Source organism: Ovis canadensis, chromosome 6, assembly GCF_042477335.2.
Source record: "Ovis canadensis isolate MfBH-ARS-UI-01 breed Bighorn chromosome 6, ARS-UI_OviCan_v2, whole genome shotgun sequence".
Lineage (NCBI taxonomy): Eukaryota > Metazoa > Chordata > Mammalia > Artiodactyla > Bovidae > Ovis > Ovis canadensis.
In genome coordinates, this window is record NC_091250.1 from 87,876,658 (window position 1) to 87,893,325 (window position 16,668).

Sequence of the window (16,668 nt, forward strand, 5' to 3'; positions counted from 1 at the left end):
GATATGCAGATGACACAACCCTTCTGGCAGAAAGTGAAGAAGAAATAAAAGAGCCTCTTGATAAAAGTGAAAGAGAAAGAGTGAAAAAGTTGGCTTAAAACTCAACATTCAGAAAACTAAGATCCTGGCATCTGGTCCCATCACTTCATGGCAAATAGACGGGGAAACAGTGGAAACAGTGGCAGACTTATTTTGGGGGGCTCCAAAATCACTACAGATGGTGACTGCAGCCATGAAATTAAAAGATGCTTATTCCTTGGAAGGAAAGTTATGACCAACCTAGACAGCATATTAAAAAACAGAGACGGGTGTGGAGAAAAGGGAACCCTCCTACACTGTTGGTGGGAATGCAAACTAGTATGGCCACTATGGAGAACAGTGTGGAGATTCCTTAAAAAAACTGGAAATAGAACTGCCTTATGACCCAGCAATCCCACTGCTGGGCATACACACCGAGGAAACCAGAATTGAAAGAGACACATGTACCCCAATGTTCATCGCAGCACTGTTTATAATAGCCAGGACATGGAAGCAACCTAGATGTCCATCAGCAGATGAATGGATAAGAAAGCTGTGGTACATACACACAATGGAGTATTACTCAGCCATTAAAAAGAATACATTTGAGTCAGTTCTAATGAGGTGGGTGAAACTGGAGCCTATTATACAGAGTGAAGTAAGTCAGAAAGAAAAACACCAATACAGTATACTAACGCATATATATGGAAAGATGGTAATGATAACCCTGTATGCGAGACAGCAAAAGAGACACAGATGTATAGAACAGTCTTTTGGACTCTGTGGGAGAGGGAGAGGGTGGGATGATTTGGGAGAATGGCACTGAAACATGTATAATATCATATATGAAACGAATTGCCAGTCCAGGTTTGGTGCATGATACTGAATGCTTGGGGCTGGTGCACTGGGATGAACCAGAGGGATGGTACGGGGAGGGAGGAGGGAGGGGGGTTCAGGATGGGGAACACATGTATACCTATGACAGATTCATGTTGATGTATGGGAGAACCAATACAATATTATAAAGTAATTAACCTCAAATTAAAATAAATTTATATTAAAAAAAAAGCAGAGACATTACTTTGTCAACAAAGGTCCATCTAGTCAAGGCTATGGTGTTTCCAATAGTCATGTATGGATATAAGAGTTGGGCTATAAAGAAAGCTGAGCACCGAAGAATTGATGCTTTTGAACTGTGGTGTTGGAGAAGACTCTTGAGAGTCCCTTGGACTGCACGGAGATCCAACCAGTCCATCCTAAAGGAGATCAGTCCTTGGGTGTTCATTGGAAGGACTGATGTTGAAGCTGAAACTCCAATACTTTGGCCACCTGATGCGAAGAGCTGACTCATTTGAAAAGATCCTGATGCTGGGAAAGATTGAAGGTGAGAGGAGAAGGGGACGACCGAGGATGAGATGGTTGGATGGCATCACTGACTCCATGGACACGAGTTTGAATAAACTCTGGGAGTTGGTGATGGACAGGGAGGCCTGGCGTGTTGCAGTCCATGGGGTCGCAAAGAGTCGGACACAACTGCGTGACTGAAATGAACTGAACTGAACTGAACTGAGACACAGAAATAAAATAGGAGACTCTTGGATCAGAAACAAAAGCCTTTATTACTCATTGCAGCAAGCAGCATAAGCATCATGTTTTCAGTTTCTCCTTACCTCCCCAGGTCTCATGAGGTAAACATGGAGGGGCTCAGATGAGTGCTAAGCATGCAGTTTGGGAACTCTGAACTTAACCTATCTCTTTTATAGGAGTGGGATACCAAGGAACACTTAGGAATGTGCTGAACTTAGTTAACCGGTCTCTTTTATAGCAAGCAATTGGTAAGCCTGTTCTTTGCTCCAGAAAGATACATCACTTCATCCCCCAGGGTTGCTGTAAACACAGTGGGGGAGAAATGGCCTCGGTGAAGATCAATCAAAGCCACCCTCAATAAGAATGAAAGGGACACACAGGGGTCCATGGCAAGTTTCCTCTCCCAGGTTATTCTATCCCTTCACCCCATATATTCTTGGCCAAACGAGTATGCCACTCCATTGACCACCTGCTTAAACTGCCCAAAAGACCCTGGGACCAAACCTGTTCAATGTGCTTCAGACAGCATTAATTAAGGCTAATATCAATAAGATTCCAAAAGTGGAAGAAAGAGGCTAACCAGCAGTACTGACCTCAATCATACCTCCCAGACACAACTAACTGTTAACTATTACAGGGAGCAGAGGGTGTTATTTAAGACACGGAGGATGTGGTCTAAAGTCATTCTATTATCCACTATGAATCATGCAGTTTTGACTGGCTTATCTCTAGTGTCATTGCCAATGGGCAATTGAGGAGCAAAAAACCAACCTTCATCCACAATGGAGAGTACATGGCTATCTCTCCCCTACATAAAAACAGCCCAAAGATCACAAGTCACTCCCATTTGGGGATTGTTATTAACCTTGATTTGGATCACATTTGCTTGGTTGAGAACCACGGGCTCTGTCACTGGGTTGTGGTAGACTTGAGAGTTGTACATACCCAAGGCCGCTCAGCTGCCAGGAGAAGCATATAAGTTTGTATCGATCTCATTTTTAAAAGATTGTGCTCGTCTGTGTCTTCATACATGTACAAGGCAGAGTCCCTGCCTGGGAGCTGCCATCAATGCAAAACAAAATAAATGGTGCAGCAGTGGGTGAGTTTTTCTGTTTTCATAGCACGTGGACAGGGATGACAGGCACAGCAACAGGTCAGATTGCCAGCCACTGCAGTTTCTTGATGCAGGCAGACCATATGATTTTTGTTGCCAGGCTGCAATGTAGGCTCTTTGTAGGGGACAAAGAGAGCATTCATTGCTATTGGTTTGGGCCTCACTCAAAAAATGCTGATTTGTGGGTTAGCTGATATAAAGGACCAAATAGAATGCCCAAGTGAAGCACATACTATCTCTAGCTCCCCCAAAGTCCAAGAAGTGAAATCTCCTTTTTGGCTGCAGGGAGTGGGGAAGTGGAGCAGACACACAGCACTTTTTCCTGGGGTGCCAGAAAAATAGAGGGTTGTGAATCTGCGCATTTAAGTCCAAGAAACTTCACTTAGAAAGCAAGCCTCTGAATTTATCAGCCACCTCCTGGTGTGTATGATAGTCAGTTCAGTTCAGTTCAGTTGCTCAGTCGTGTCTGACTCTTCGAGACCCCATGAATTGCAGCATGCCAGGCCTCCCTGTCCATCACCGTCTCCCAGAGTCACTCAAACTCATGTCCATTGAGTCAGTGATGCCTTCCAGCCATCTCATCCTCTGTCGTCCCCTTCTCCTCCTGCCGCCAATCCCTCCCAGCATCAGGGTCTTTTCCAATGAGTCAACTCTTCCCATGAGGTGGCCCAAGTACTGGAGTTTCAGCTTTAGCATCAGTCCTTCCAAAGAATACCCAGGGCTGATCTCCTTTAGGATGGACTGGTTGGATCTCCTGGCAGTCCATGGGACTCTCAAGAGTCTTCTCCAACACCACAGTTCAAAAGCATCAATTCTTTGGTGCTCAGCTTTCTTCACAGTCCAACTCTCACATCCATACATGACCACAGGAAAAACCATAGCCTTGACTAGACGGACCTTTGTTGGCAAAGTAACGTCTCTGCTTTTTAATATGCTATCTGGGTTGGTCATAACTTTCCTTCCAAGGAGTAAGTGTCTTTTAATTTCATGGCTGCAATCACCATCTGCAGTGATTTTGGAGTCCCCCAAAATAAAGTCTGACACTGTTTCCACTGTTTCCCCATCTATTTCCCATGAAGTGATGGGACCAGATGCCATGATCTTAGTCAGGGACCTTAAAACAAAGCCTTCTGACTTGCCAACCAACAGGGCTTCACCTGCTGGGTGAAAACTTTGAAATCAGAGGGTAAAGGCACCCATGCTAAATCCTGGCTCACCTACATGTGACAAATGATAGGGAACTCATATCATAAGCATGTCTTTATTTTCTGCACTTTTGTGACTGGGATAATCTCCAAGGACCCTTACAAGTGAAAGTGTTAGTCACTCAATCATGTCCAACTCTTTGCGACCCCGTGGGCTATAGCCCGCCAAGCTCCTCTGTCCATGGAATTCTCCAGGCCAGAATACTGGAGTGGATATCCATTCCCTTCTCCAGGAGATCTTCCCAACCCAGATATAGAACCCAAGTCTCCCGCACTGCAGGCGGATTCTTTACCGTCTGAGCCACCAGGGAAGCCCTTGACACTTATAGGTTGGCAGTATAAGCATATAGCGTCTCAATTCTTACTGTTCATTCAGATGTACAAGCAACAGCAGCACACTGAATTAGTTCCACTCATAAGGTCAAATTAGCTTCTCTTCCCCATTGAGATCCTGGCTCAAATCCCATCAGTTAAATCTGAGCATCACTGGACCAGATAGGATGGTGACTTGGGTGCCTATATTCAAAGCTAGAGAAATGTGAGTCTCTTCACTCCTTGAAGTTCCTGGGTATATTTGCGCAGTGTGTAGGGCCTTCAATCCTTCTTGGGGACCATGAGACTGTGACTCAATAATTTGGTTTCTTAGAGTATCAGGACTTTCCTGAGGTCAGGAAAAAGGGCAGGGTCAGGGCACGGTGGGATCAGAGGCCGCAGAGGGAGAGAGCAGCTCCTCCCTGTGGACCAGGAATGTCACGTGCCCCATGACAGTAAGCAAAGGATGTTGTGGCCATCAAGCCATCCGCCACTGTAGTCGCCCTGGACTGTGCACCCTGAGGGGATTCAGGATGGACAAAAGCAGGATGCTGGCCCTAGAGAGCTAAGATGTATATCAAAGGAATAATTTCAGGGAGCCCAGTCTCCTGCATCTCCCCCTGCACAGAAAAGCACTAAATCCCTTCACTTATGTCAGGTTTTCTTAAATTAATAGCAATCTACTGATGTTCCAACTACCTGCTTTTTATTGCAAAAACTTATATATTGTGGCACTTATCTTACCTCTGTGGAGCAATCCCTATGAGTTAAGAGGCTGTCTTCTGGGTGTAAGTCCTCAGTTTTGTCCATCAAATAAAACATAATTCCAAACTTTTAGGTTGTACTTTTTTTTTTTCAGTCGATATCCCCCGTAGGTGAAGCTTTGCACTGACTTCTGACTTCAAGTGGCTGAACCAAAGCTCTGTGTTCTCACCACTAACAGCATTTACTCCAGCAGCTTTAATGTACTGCCTTTGGAGTGGGCCACAGGGCTTGCCCACCCGTTGTCACAAAGACATCTCTTTCTTGTCCCAACTGAGGATGAGAATACCGTCCCACATCTTGTTTCAATCCCACCAATCACTGTGCAGCTTCTAAGTATTAATAGGTAAGGGCAAGCCAGGACTCCCATTTCCTCCCCTTCACCCAGCACTTGGGGCTTCCCTTGTGGCTCAGCTGGTAAAGAAAATTCGCCTGCAATGTGGGAGACCTGGGTTCGATCCCTGGGTTGGAAAGATCCCCTGGAGGAGGGAAAGGCTACCCAGTCCAGTATTGTGGCCTAGAGAAATCCAAGAACTGTATAGTCCATGGGGTTGCAAGGAGTCGGACACGACTGAGCGACTTTCACTCACTTACTCACCCAACACTTGGGTGAGAGCATTCCCTTTGATCAGTTCCTGTGCCATCTCGCCTGTCCCCTAACTTCACCCTTTCTCTTCAGAGAGCCAAGTCTGCCAGCTATCCTTTTTAAAATTTTTTTCTCTTTTGGCTGCACTGCCAGCATGTGGGATCTTTGTTCCCCAACAAACCCGCATCCCCTGCATTGGATAGCGGATTTTTCCAATGGGTCACCAGGGAATCCCAGCTCCCATCCATCTGTTGCCCAAACTGGAGCACCGTAAGCGGTCTGAGACTCTGTTCTGCTCACAGCCTGGTAGTGTCAGAGGGCACAAGACTCCTGGGTCAGGGACAAAGGTCTTTATTACTGCACAGCAGGCAGCGTGAGTTTTATACCAAACCCTCATGTTCCCCAAACCCCCAGGAAGCACGCAGGCAGACCCAGATGGGTATTGCACGTGCAGTGGACAATAAAGCCCAGCTGAGAAATGGGGATTTAGGAAGCCTCTTCTATTAAGGGGCTTCAAGCAAACCCATAAACCTTTGTCCTGGAAGAAGATGTTACCTTCCTTATGTAGTTGTTTAGTTGCTCAGTCTTTTGCAAACCCATGGACTATTTCCACCAGGCTCCTCTGTCCATAGGATTTCCCAGACAAGAATACTGGAGTGGATTGCCATTCCCTTCTCCAGGGAATCTTCCTGACCTGAGGATCAAACATATGTCTCCAGCATGGGCAGACAGGTTCTTTACCACTGAGTCACCAGGGAAGCCCTATCTTCCTCATATTGGATGGAAAACAAAGCTGCCCTGTGCTCTGGGGTGACACTGTTTCTACCATTCAGCCTATACAATCATCCTTGAAAAGACTGTTCAGAACAAAAACTGTCTGTGCCTCAGTGATAAAAGACATGCAGAAATGACAGCTCTATATAGAATTGTCTCCAACACTTGTAATCCTATTTTTTTTTATTCTGGTAAGATACACAGGAAATGTACCATAGTAACAATTTTGAAGTGTATAGTTCAGAGGCATTAAGTACAGTCACAATGTTGTAGACCTATCACCACCATCCATTTCCAGAACTGTAACATTACTTTTAATGCACTGCTGGTCTTAATTTTCTAGTATTAAATTTGGATTTTTTTATCTGGCTTTTAGTCATCTTTTGTGTGAAAGCAGCAATGTCTGGCTCTGAGGTTATAGTTTTTCTAGCTTCCTAGAAGGGGTAGTGAAATTGCCTTCTTCCCATGCCCTGGAAACTTTTGGATTACACGGCATTGTTGGCTCCCTGAAAATTTCTTAGAACTGACTTATGAAATCACCTGGGTAGGTGTCTTTTTTAGAAGAAAACATTCAGTTCAGTTCAGTTGTTCAGTTGTGTCCAACTCTTTGTGACCCCTTGGACTGCAGTACACCAGGCCTCCCTGTCTATCACCAACTCCTGGAGTTTACTCAAACTCATGTCCGTTGAGTCAGTAATGTCATCCACCCATCTTATCCTCTGTCGTCCCCTGCTCCTCCTGCCTTCAATCTTTCCCAGCATCAGGATCTTTTCAAATGAATCAGTTCTTTGCATCAGGTGGCCAAAGTATTGGAGTTTCAGCTTCAGCATCAGTCCTTCCAATGAACATTCAGGACTGATTTTCTTTCTTTCTTTCTTTTTATTTTTACTTTATTTTGCCTTACAATACTGTATTGTTTTTTAAAAATTTTTTTCTTTTACTTTATTTTACTTCACAATACTGTATTGCTTTTGCCATACATTGACATGAATCAGCCACGGGTGTACATGAGTTCCCAATCCTGAAGCCCCCTCCCACCTCCCACCCCTTATCATCTCTCTGGATCTTCCCCGTGCACCAGCCCCAAGCATCCTGTATCCTGCATCAAACATAGACTGGCGATTCATTTCTTACATGATAGTATACATGTTTCAATGCCATTCTCCTAAATCATCCTACCCTCTCCCTCTCCCACAGAGTCCAAAAGTCCATTCTATACATCTGTGTCTCTTTTGCTGTCTTGCATACAGGGTTATCATTACCATCTTTCTAAATTCCATATATATGTGTTAGTATACTATATTGGTGTTTTTCTTTCTGGCTTACTTCACTCTGTTTAATAGGCTCCAGTGATCTCCTTTAGGATGAACTGGTTGGATCTCCTTGCTGTCCAAGGGACTCACAGGAGTCTTCTCCAACACCACAGTTCAAAAGCATCAATTCTTTGGGGCTCAGCTTTTTTTAGAGTTCAACTCTCACATCCATACATGACTAAGGGAAAAACCATAGCTTTGACTAGATGGACCTTTGTTGGCAAAGTAATGTCTCTGCTTTTTAATATGTTATCTAGGTTGGTCATAGCTTTTCTTTCAAGGAGTATGCATCTTTTAATTTCATGGCTGCACTAACCACCTGCAGTGATTTTGAAGCCCCCAAAATAAAGTGTGTCACTGTTTCCATTGTTTCCCCATCTATTTCCCATGGAGTGATGGGACCAGATGCCATGATCTTAGTTTTCTGAATGTTGAGCTTTAAGCCAATTTTTTCACTCTCCTGTTTCACTTTCATCAAGAGGCTCTTTAGTTTTCTTTCGCTTTCTACCATAAGGGTGGTGTCATCTGCACATCTGAGGTTATTGATATTTCTCCTGGCAATCTTGATTCCAGACTGTGCTTCATCCAGTCCAGAAAACATTGGACCACATTTTAAAATTTCTCCTACAAATATTCATCTATTAAAAAAAATTATTCAGCTATTCTGATTTTCTCCCCTTCTCAAATCAGCTTTGGAAATTCAGATTTTTTATGGAAAATCTCATCTATGTTTTTAAAAATCCATACTGTAATTATTTCTCTTTTTTTGTGAAATGCCTATTTTTTGTGTATCTTCACTGACTGACCTTTTCCTAAGAATCTTTTTTTTTTTTTGCTGATCAAATCTACTGTTTGATTTGTTTTTCATTCATTAACTCTTGCTTTCACACCTTCCATCTTTCTGCTTTCTTTGCTTTTATTTGTTTTTCAGCCTGGAGTTATATACTTCAGTTCAGTTCCGTTCAGTTCAGTCGCTCAGTCGTGTCTGACTCTTTGCGACCCCTTGAATCGCAGCACGCCAGGTCTCCCTGTCCATTACCATCTCCCGGAGTTCACTCAGACTTGCGTCCATCTAGTCAGTGATGCCATCCAGCCATCTCATCCTCTGTCGTCCCCTTCTCCTCCTGCCCTCAATCCTTCCCAGCATCAGAGTCTTTTCCAATGAGTTAACTCTTCTCACGAGGTGGCCAAAGTGCTGGAGTTTCACCTTCAGCATCATTCCCTCCAAAGAAATCCCAGGGCTGATCTCCTTCAGAATGGACTGGTTGGATCTCCTTGTAGTCCAAGGGACTCTCAAGAGTCTTCTCCAACACCACAGTTCAAAAGCATCAATTCTTCGGCGCTCAGCCTTCTTCACAGTCCAGCTCTCACATCCATACATGACCACTGGAAAAACCATAGCCTCGACTAGACGGACCTTTGTTGGCAAAGTAATGTCTCTGCTTTTCAATATGCTGTCTAGGTTGGTCATAGTGTACTTTTAATCTTTCTTAAATTTCTTCTAAGAACGCTGGGCTATACCCTCCAAGGTATTTTGTCATTTCTTTTTGTTATTGCTTTCTAAATAGACTCCAAATTCAGTTAAGGATTATTCATTTACTGTGATTATTATATAATTCACCATCCAAATTGGGATACTTTTAGAGTGAAATATACATATTATGTCCAGACAGTAAGTGTAAGCTAGGACTATTTTGGGTAAACCAGAAAGCATGATCACTCTATTTTGAACATGAATTATTTAAAAGGAAGTTTAAAAATTTTCATGTTGGATTTTGTTACAGATTGCTAATTTATTGAATTTTAATCACAGAATGTGGCCTCTGTGGATTTCAGTTTTTGAAATTTATTGAGATTTTGTGAGGCAGTGCTAAAACTTGGTACATTTTTGTGGCTGTGCCAAATGGTTTTGCACAGAAACCATATTTTCTGTTTGTTGGATACACCTTTCTTGATATATTTTATATCAAGCTTGCTAGGTGGCACTAGTGGTAAAGGAGCCACCTGCCCTTGCAGCAGACAGAAGAGGTGTGGGTTCGATCCCTGGGTCAGGAAGATCCTGTGGAGAAGGGCCTGGCAACCCATTCCAGTACTCTTGCCTGGAGAATCCCATAGACAGGGGAGCCTGGCAGGCTACAGTCCGTAGGGTCACACAGAGTTGGACACGACTGAAGTGACTTACCACACACACATCTTTGTCTATGTGATATGTCAATTTCTAAGAAAGGTTTAAAGCTCTCCCACTATTGCTGTAGATTATTAACTTTTCCTTTTCTTTTTCAGTTTTTAGATTAAATAATTCAAAATTTCTATTGTTAGATACAAAAATTTTCAAGAGTGTTATTTTCTGTTGTTTGCTTGTACCTTATAACATTTGATACTTGTCACCTTATAATCTCTTTTGTCATATATTAATGTTAGTTACTCTTGCTTCTCTTTTTGAACAGCTTTATTGAGATATAATTTATATACCTCCATAAAGTACACCTATTTAAATTGTATGATTTGATGATTTTTAGTATACTCACAGCATTGTACAGTCATTACCACCATTAATTTTAGAAACATCACATCTATTGAGTGACTCTCCATTCTCCCCTCTCATTCCCCACCAAGCATGATCTACTACTGTCCCTATAGATTTGTGTCTGGATGGACATTTGATATAAATGGAATCATAGTATGTGGTCTTTTACACCTAGCTTCTTTCATTTAGCATGATTTCAAGGTTTATCTGTGTAGTAGCGTGTATTCGTACTTCATTCATTTTTATTGCCAAATATTCCTTTGTATGGCTAATAACACCTTTCGTTTAATCCATTCATTAGTTGACAGACATTTCGATCATTTCCCCTTTTGGCCATTGTAAGTAATACTACTATAAACATTCATGTTTTGAGTGGCTATATACTTTCATTTCCTTCGGTGTGTACCTGGGAGTGGAATTTCCGGGTCACAGGCAACCTCCACATTTAACATATTTCAGAACTGCCAACTATTTCCCAAACCATTTTATATTACACCAGTGATGTCTGACGGTTCCAGTGTTTCTACATCCTCACCAACAATTGTTATTATCTCTCTTTTTTATTATTGTTATCCTGGTGGTATAAAGTGGTATTTTATTGTGGTTTTGATTTGCATTTCCCTGATGGTTAACAGCATTGAGCATCGTTTCATGTGCTTATTGGCTGTTTGCTTATATTTTTGTCAGAGAATTGTCTGAGGTCCCTTACCCACTTAAAAATTGAGATATTTATCTTTTAAACTATTGAATTGTACAAGTTCTTTATATATTCTGCATACAGGTCCCTTATGTGATACATATATAATTTGCAAATACATGTATCCCGTGATTTTCAAGTCTGATTTATGCCACTTCATTGTATATCAGTACTTGCTTTTGGTGACTGAAAGAAATCCAAAGAGGATATTCACCTTTACAAAAAAAAAAGGCAAAGATAAAAATAACATTCAGTGTTTTTTTTATAGCTAGCTGTTATGGAAAAGATGTGCATTCCAAGCAGCGCGAGTGGCACTGCCAAGATCCTTCCCCAGCAACTACACGCTGTATCTTGGCATCAAGCTGCATGTGAACTGTGTCTGTGATTATCTGTGCTTTATCTTTTTCATTGAAGTATAGTTGATTTACAATGTGTTAATTACTGCTGTACAGAAAAGTGTTGTTATACATGTTAATATATATACATTCTTTTTTAATATACTCTCCCATTATGGCTTATCATAGGATATTGAATAAAGTTTTCTGTGCTATACAGTAGGACTTTGTTGTTTAACTCCTTTATCTTGATTTATCTTGTGCATCCATTAGCAAGATGTGTCCTAAGGTATGTGCTGCTTTGCTTTACACCACTGTTGCATATGAAAGCTTTATAGGAATGCTCTGCTTTCAGATGCAGAGGAAGTCTCTTTTTTTGCTACCTTAAGGGCCATATTTTCACTCTCTTGATATTATTTGCTTCAAAAAAAATTTTAAAAGCTTTTACATTTTGATGCAGTCTAGTTTTATTTTTCCTTTTTGCCTGTGCTATTGGTGTTTTATCTAAGAAACCATTCTCTAACCCAGGGAGGTGAAGATTACTCCCTATGCTTTGTTTGAGCAGCTTTATCCTTTTGGCTCTTACTTTTAGATCTATATTTTGAATTAATTTTTGTATATGGTGAGAGATAGTGGTCTAGCTTCATTGTTTTGCTGGAACATTGTTTTGCTAGAAGTATTAATATTCAGTTGTCTTCATGTGCTTTCTTTTTATTAGTATTTGCCTATTATACTTTGTCATTAGTTTTTGAGCTCATTATAACTTTGTAATTTACTTTTTATTTTATTGAGATATACTTAGTTCCCCAACCAGGGATCAAACCCCTGGACCCTACACTGGCAGTGCAGTCTTAACTGCTGGACCACCAGAGAAGTCTCTGAAATATACTTGATTTACAATGTTGTGTTGATTTTTGTTCTATAGCAAAGCGATTCAGTCATATATATATATATACACACACATTCTTTTTCACAGTCTTTTAAAAATATTTATTTATTTGGCTGCTCTGGATCTTAGTTGTGGTATCCAAGATCTTTAGGTGTGGCATGTGAACTCTTAGTTGGGGCATGTGAGATTGAGTTCCCTGATCAGGGATTGAACCGGGGCTCCCTGCATTGGAATTGAAGAGCCTTAGCCATTGGCACTAGGGAAAGCCTCTTTTTCATATTCTTTTCCGTTAAGGTTTATCACAGGAATAACTTTGTAATTGATGGAAGATATGTAACATGCAACAATTCTCCTCAGTTTTACAGACTTGTGGAAAAGTCTGAAATTAAGTGAATTACTCACAAACTCACGCACAGAACAGAAAGTCAGTAGTATAACAGAGTTGGACATGACTTAGCGACTGAAAAACTATTGATAGGATAAGCATTTTCTAAGTCTCATCCCATCCCAAGTCACTGCCTGCCCTTTGAGTCATTTAAATACGTCCCCCTCATTCACCTTGAACTCTGAATAGTCACAACAGCCCTTGACTTGGAGTGGTCAGGAGGGAATTACTAACCTTATGGCTGACTAATGGAAACTTTCAGAACAATGGGCTGTTGGGAAGATGACAAGGTTCTGAAGAAGTTGCCAGGGGACGATCAAGACACTGTCTACACCACAATATTTCTACTAGTTTAGCTTCTTCCTGTCTTTATTTGTTACCTGTATAAATTTTATTTGCACAATTATTCTCCTATTTATTTCATTGGTCTCCTCTTAGTGAAAGATTTGACTATTGTACTCATTTCTTGAGCATTAAGAAAATTCCATGTTAAAAAAAAAAAGAAAATTCCATGTAAATACACAGGAATAGGGAGGCTAACACAGAAATGATGGAATATGAAATCTTGAGGCTCTGGAAGCCCATGGTCTACCTCAGGGTTTTCAACCTTGGCGCTACTGACATTTCACCAGAGAACTCTTGGTTGTGGAAGGCCGTTCTGTGCCTTGTAGGATGTTTAGAAGCATCTCTGGCATCTAACCACTAGGTGCCAGTAGTAGCACCTGTGAGCCGGTCGTGACAACCAAAAGTGTCTCCAGAAACTGCCTGATGTTTCCCAGAGGAAAAATTACCCATAACTAAGAACTACGGTGGTGTGGTGTTGGAGAAAACTCTTGAGAGTCCCTTGGACTACAAGGAGATCCAACCAATCCATCCTAAAGGAAATCAGTCCTGAATATACATTGGAAGGACTGATGCTGAAGCTGAAACTCCAATACTTTGGCCACCTGATGCAAAGAACTGACTCCTTGGAAAACAAGCATCTTTCCTGATGCTGGGAAAGGTGGCAGGCAGGAGGTGAAGAGAACAGCAGAGGATGAAATGGTTGGATGGCATCACCAACTCGATGGACAGGAGTTTGAGCAAGCTCTGGGAGTTGGTGGTGGACAGGGAGGCCTGGTGTGCTGTAGTCCATGGGGTTGCAAAGAGTTGGACACGGCTGAGCAGCTTAACTGAACTGAGAACTATGGGTTTAACTATATAATTTCATTCTCATATTCTTGAATCTATAATCTCTAATATAGCAGTTAAATAAATGGTTATTTTTAAAATTCTTACTGTTCTGCACCTTTAGTTTGTATTGCAGTATGGTCTCTGAAAATCCACGTGTTACATGTCAAAAGTGGAACAGCAGGCTGATAACCCTGTTTGATGTACCACTCCGTTACTATAGCCCTGAATGTAGTAATTAGGAAGCAGTGTGTTTGAAAAGTGAGGGGAAAAAACAGCACCCATCAAAAGTGGTGCCTGATAGCTTCTGATTTCTGAGGCCCATGAGACACAAAATCCATTAGAGCTAGGAATGCTCTAATATTAGTATAAATTCTCTAGAACGCTTTCAATAATTTATGAATGTATAATCTGGTGTTCCTTGCTCTGCAAAATTAAAATACTTTAGACCAACACTTGATTTATGTAAATTTGAATTTTTATAGCATGTGTATTCATGTCCTTGGCAAGATTATAATATGTCAAGAAAAAGACCTCAGTTATATGTTCTACACAGACTTGGTTTTTGGCTTCTAGTACTACTAGATCAAATCAAGGAGAACCTGCTCAAGCCTTCACAAAACTCTTCCTTGTGCTTATTTGGAATAAAGCAGACATCATTTGGGAGAAGGAAGCGGCCACTCACTCCAGTATTCTTGCCTGGAGAATCGACATAGGATGGTGGTGGGCTGCCGTCTATGGCTTAGCAGCTAAGTCACTTCAGTCGTGTCAGACTCTGTGCGACCCCACAGACAGCAGTCCACCAGGCTCTGCCATCCCTGGGATTCTCCCAGCAAGAACGCAGCAGCAGACATCATTTAGAATATGCAAATACTGAACAATGATCTATATTTACAAAAATGCACAACCATATTCTGGTAGTTAATTAAAATGTTCATCTAGAACAATCCATTTGGATGAGGCAGTATGCACTAGATTTTTCCACTGTCAAAGCTTCTCCTTTAAGTCAGGCACCCATATTAAAATTAGCAGTCCTGTTTTTGGCACTGGGACATCTGACTCAAGATTGAGCACCTGTTCGAATTACCCCTCATCTTCTGCATCTTTTGTCACAGAGGACTTATTTTTTGCTTTGTTTTCAATTTCTTTATTAATAGTGATACAAAATTGTTTTTAGCATCTCTGCATGCATTGTGAAGGAAAGGATCACCAGAAATGGATTTCCAAGTTCCATCGAAATAGTCATAGCAAAACATACGGGGGGGAAAAAAAAAGGCTTATTAGTGCTTCCAGTTAAGCCACAAAAGGAAAACATAGTTTTCTTAAAATATCAAAGTCAATATTTAATTTCATTCTGGCTGGGAACAATAACGCCCAATGTCAGCGTCACTCTGCTCAGATGTACAGCCACTCCGCAAAGCAATTTCGAGCCTTTCTACTTTTGTGTGGCATCTTGCAACTTGTTTGACTTTCAGGAGTCCCCATGCCATTCTTATGGTCGGGGCTCTGCAGGGGAAAACTCCCTAGGGAGTCCAGGTCGCTCCCCTAGTCTCTCGCTCATCCCGGTACCGGGGGCCGGATTTGCACCCCGTGGAGGGTGATAACTGATGGTCCCGAGTTCCTATCCCACGTAAGCCTCCCTGTGAGCCCATTACAGTAACCTCAGACCCCACAGGTCAGCCGGGCCATCCCCGGCGGTGGTGGAGAGGACACTGACCAATCCCACGCCCTTGCCTGTGATCAGCTCCGATTTCTGGGCACCACCACCCCCAGGGGAAGGGAGCCGTCCAGCGGCTTCTTTCCTGGAGGGCTCGAAAGGAAACCGGGCTTTCCAGTCCCCGTGGCAGGGCCCGGCGGTTCAGGGGCGAAGCCGGGCGGGGCCGCGGCGGGCGCGGGTCCGAGCGCCCGAGGCGCGGGCGGAGCATGTGACCACGCCGCGCGGGGCCGGGCTCGCAGTGCCGCGCGGCGGCGGCGGCGGGGAGAGCAATGGAGGCCGTGGCCGCCTGAGAGGCGGGTGCGCTGCCGGTGCTGCTGCGGAGGCTGCTGGTGCCGCGGGAGCGCCGCGGACATTGCACTGGCGCCCGCCGCCCGCCGCCCGCGCGGGATCGCCACCGCCATCTAGCCACTTTCCCATCCCCGGCTCCCGGCCGGGACGTCAGGTGAGCGCTCTCCCGGCCCGCGGCCGGAGCCAGACAATGGGTGCAGCGGGCGGGCTTCTCCCTTTCCCTGGCGACCCCCGGCCCAGGCCCCCGCGGCGGCCCGGGATTCCCGACCTTGCCCCTGCCCTGGGTTAGTGGGCTCGGCTGGGCGGGTCGTGGACTCCGGGGCGGTGTCCCCGCGCGTGCGGCGTGGACTCTCCCCGAGGCACCAGGCGCGTGGTGTGCGCGGCTCTGGATCCCACGCGAGGAACCTGCGGACGGGCTGCGCCCCCGGTAACTTGCCGAAAGCGTGGGACCTTTAAATTCCCTCTGTCCTTCCCGCGCCGCGGCATCCGGTCCTGGGGTCTCCGGCTCGGGTCCCGGCTGTGGCGGGGGTCAAAGCGAGACCTCGCCGTTTGGGATCTCGGGCGCTGACCGGGGCTCAGCCCTGCCTCCCACCGCCACCACCCCCCGCAACTGCATTGCTTTGTTTAACCTCTGCCGAGCCATTTCACACAAACTCTTGTTGCTCCAATTCTGATGAGCCACCAGTTTGATGGCTGAGGCAAGACAAAGGTTTCCCCTGTTTACAAGGGCTGCAGCCGGGACACTGCACGCTGCCAGTGATGTAAAAATGTGTTTTCCTTATCTTCTCCCCCGGGTTCTTGCGATGGTTTTCCTGGTTCTATAACCGTTCTTTCTTGCAGAGCTCTGTAGTGGCGAGATTGGACCTCCTAGCCCTACCGAGACGGTGGGTGGGGAATGGCTTTTATTCCTGCTTATCAGTAAACAGAAGGGCAGAGGGTTACATTTGAGGTGTTCTCAGAATAGAGGCATCGTAATTCTACATTTTAAG

At 43.7% G+C, this 16,668-nt stretch overlaps 1 protein-coding gene across 2 annotated transcripts in view; it reads left to right on the plus strand.

Moving 5' to 3' along the window:
* The first annotated feature begins 15,618 nt into the window (after positions 1-15,618).
* CRACD (capping protein inhibiting regulator of actin dynamics) overlaps positions 15,619-16,668 on the plus strand; it is a 289,119-nt gene continuing 288,069 nt past the window's right edge. The window contains exon 1 of one of the 2 annotated variants that reach the window (XM_069594149.1): positions 15,619-15,833. The gene's annotated coding sequence lies outside the window, so the exon portion shown is untranslated. The remainder of the gene's footprint in view (positions 15,834-16,668) is intronic. The other variant, XM_069594150.1, reaches the window with a different exon arrangement.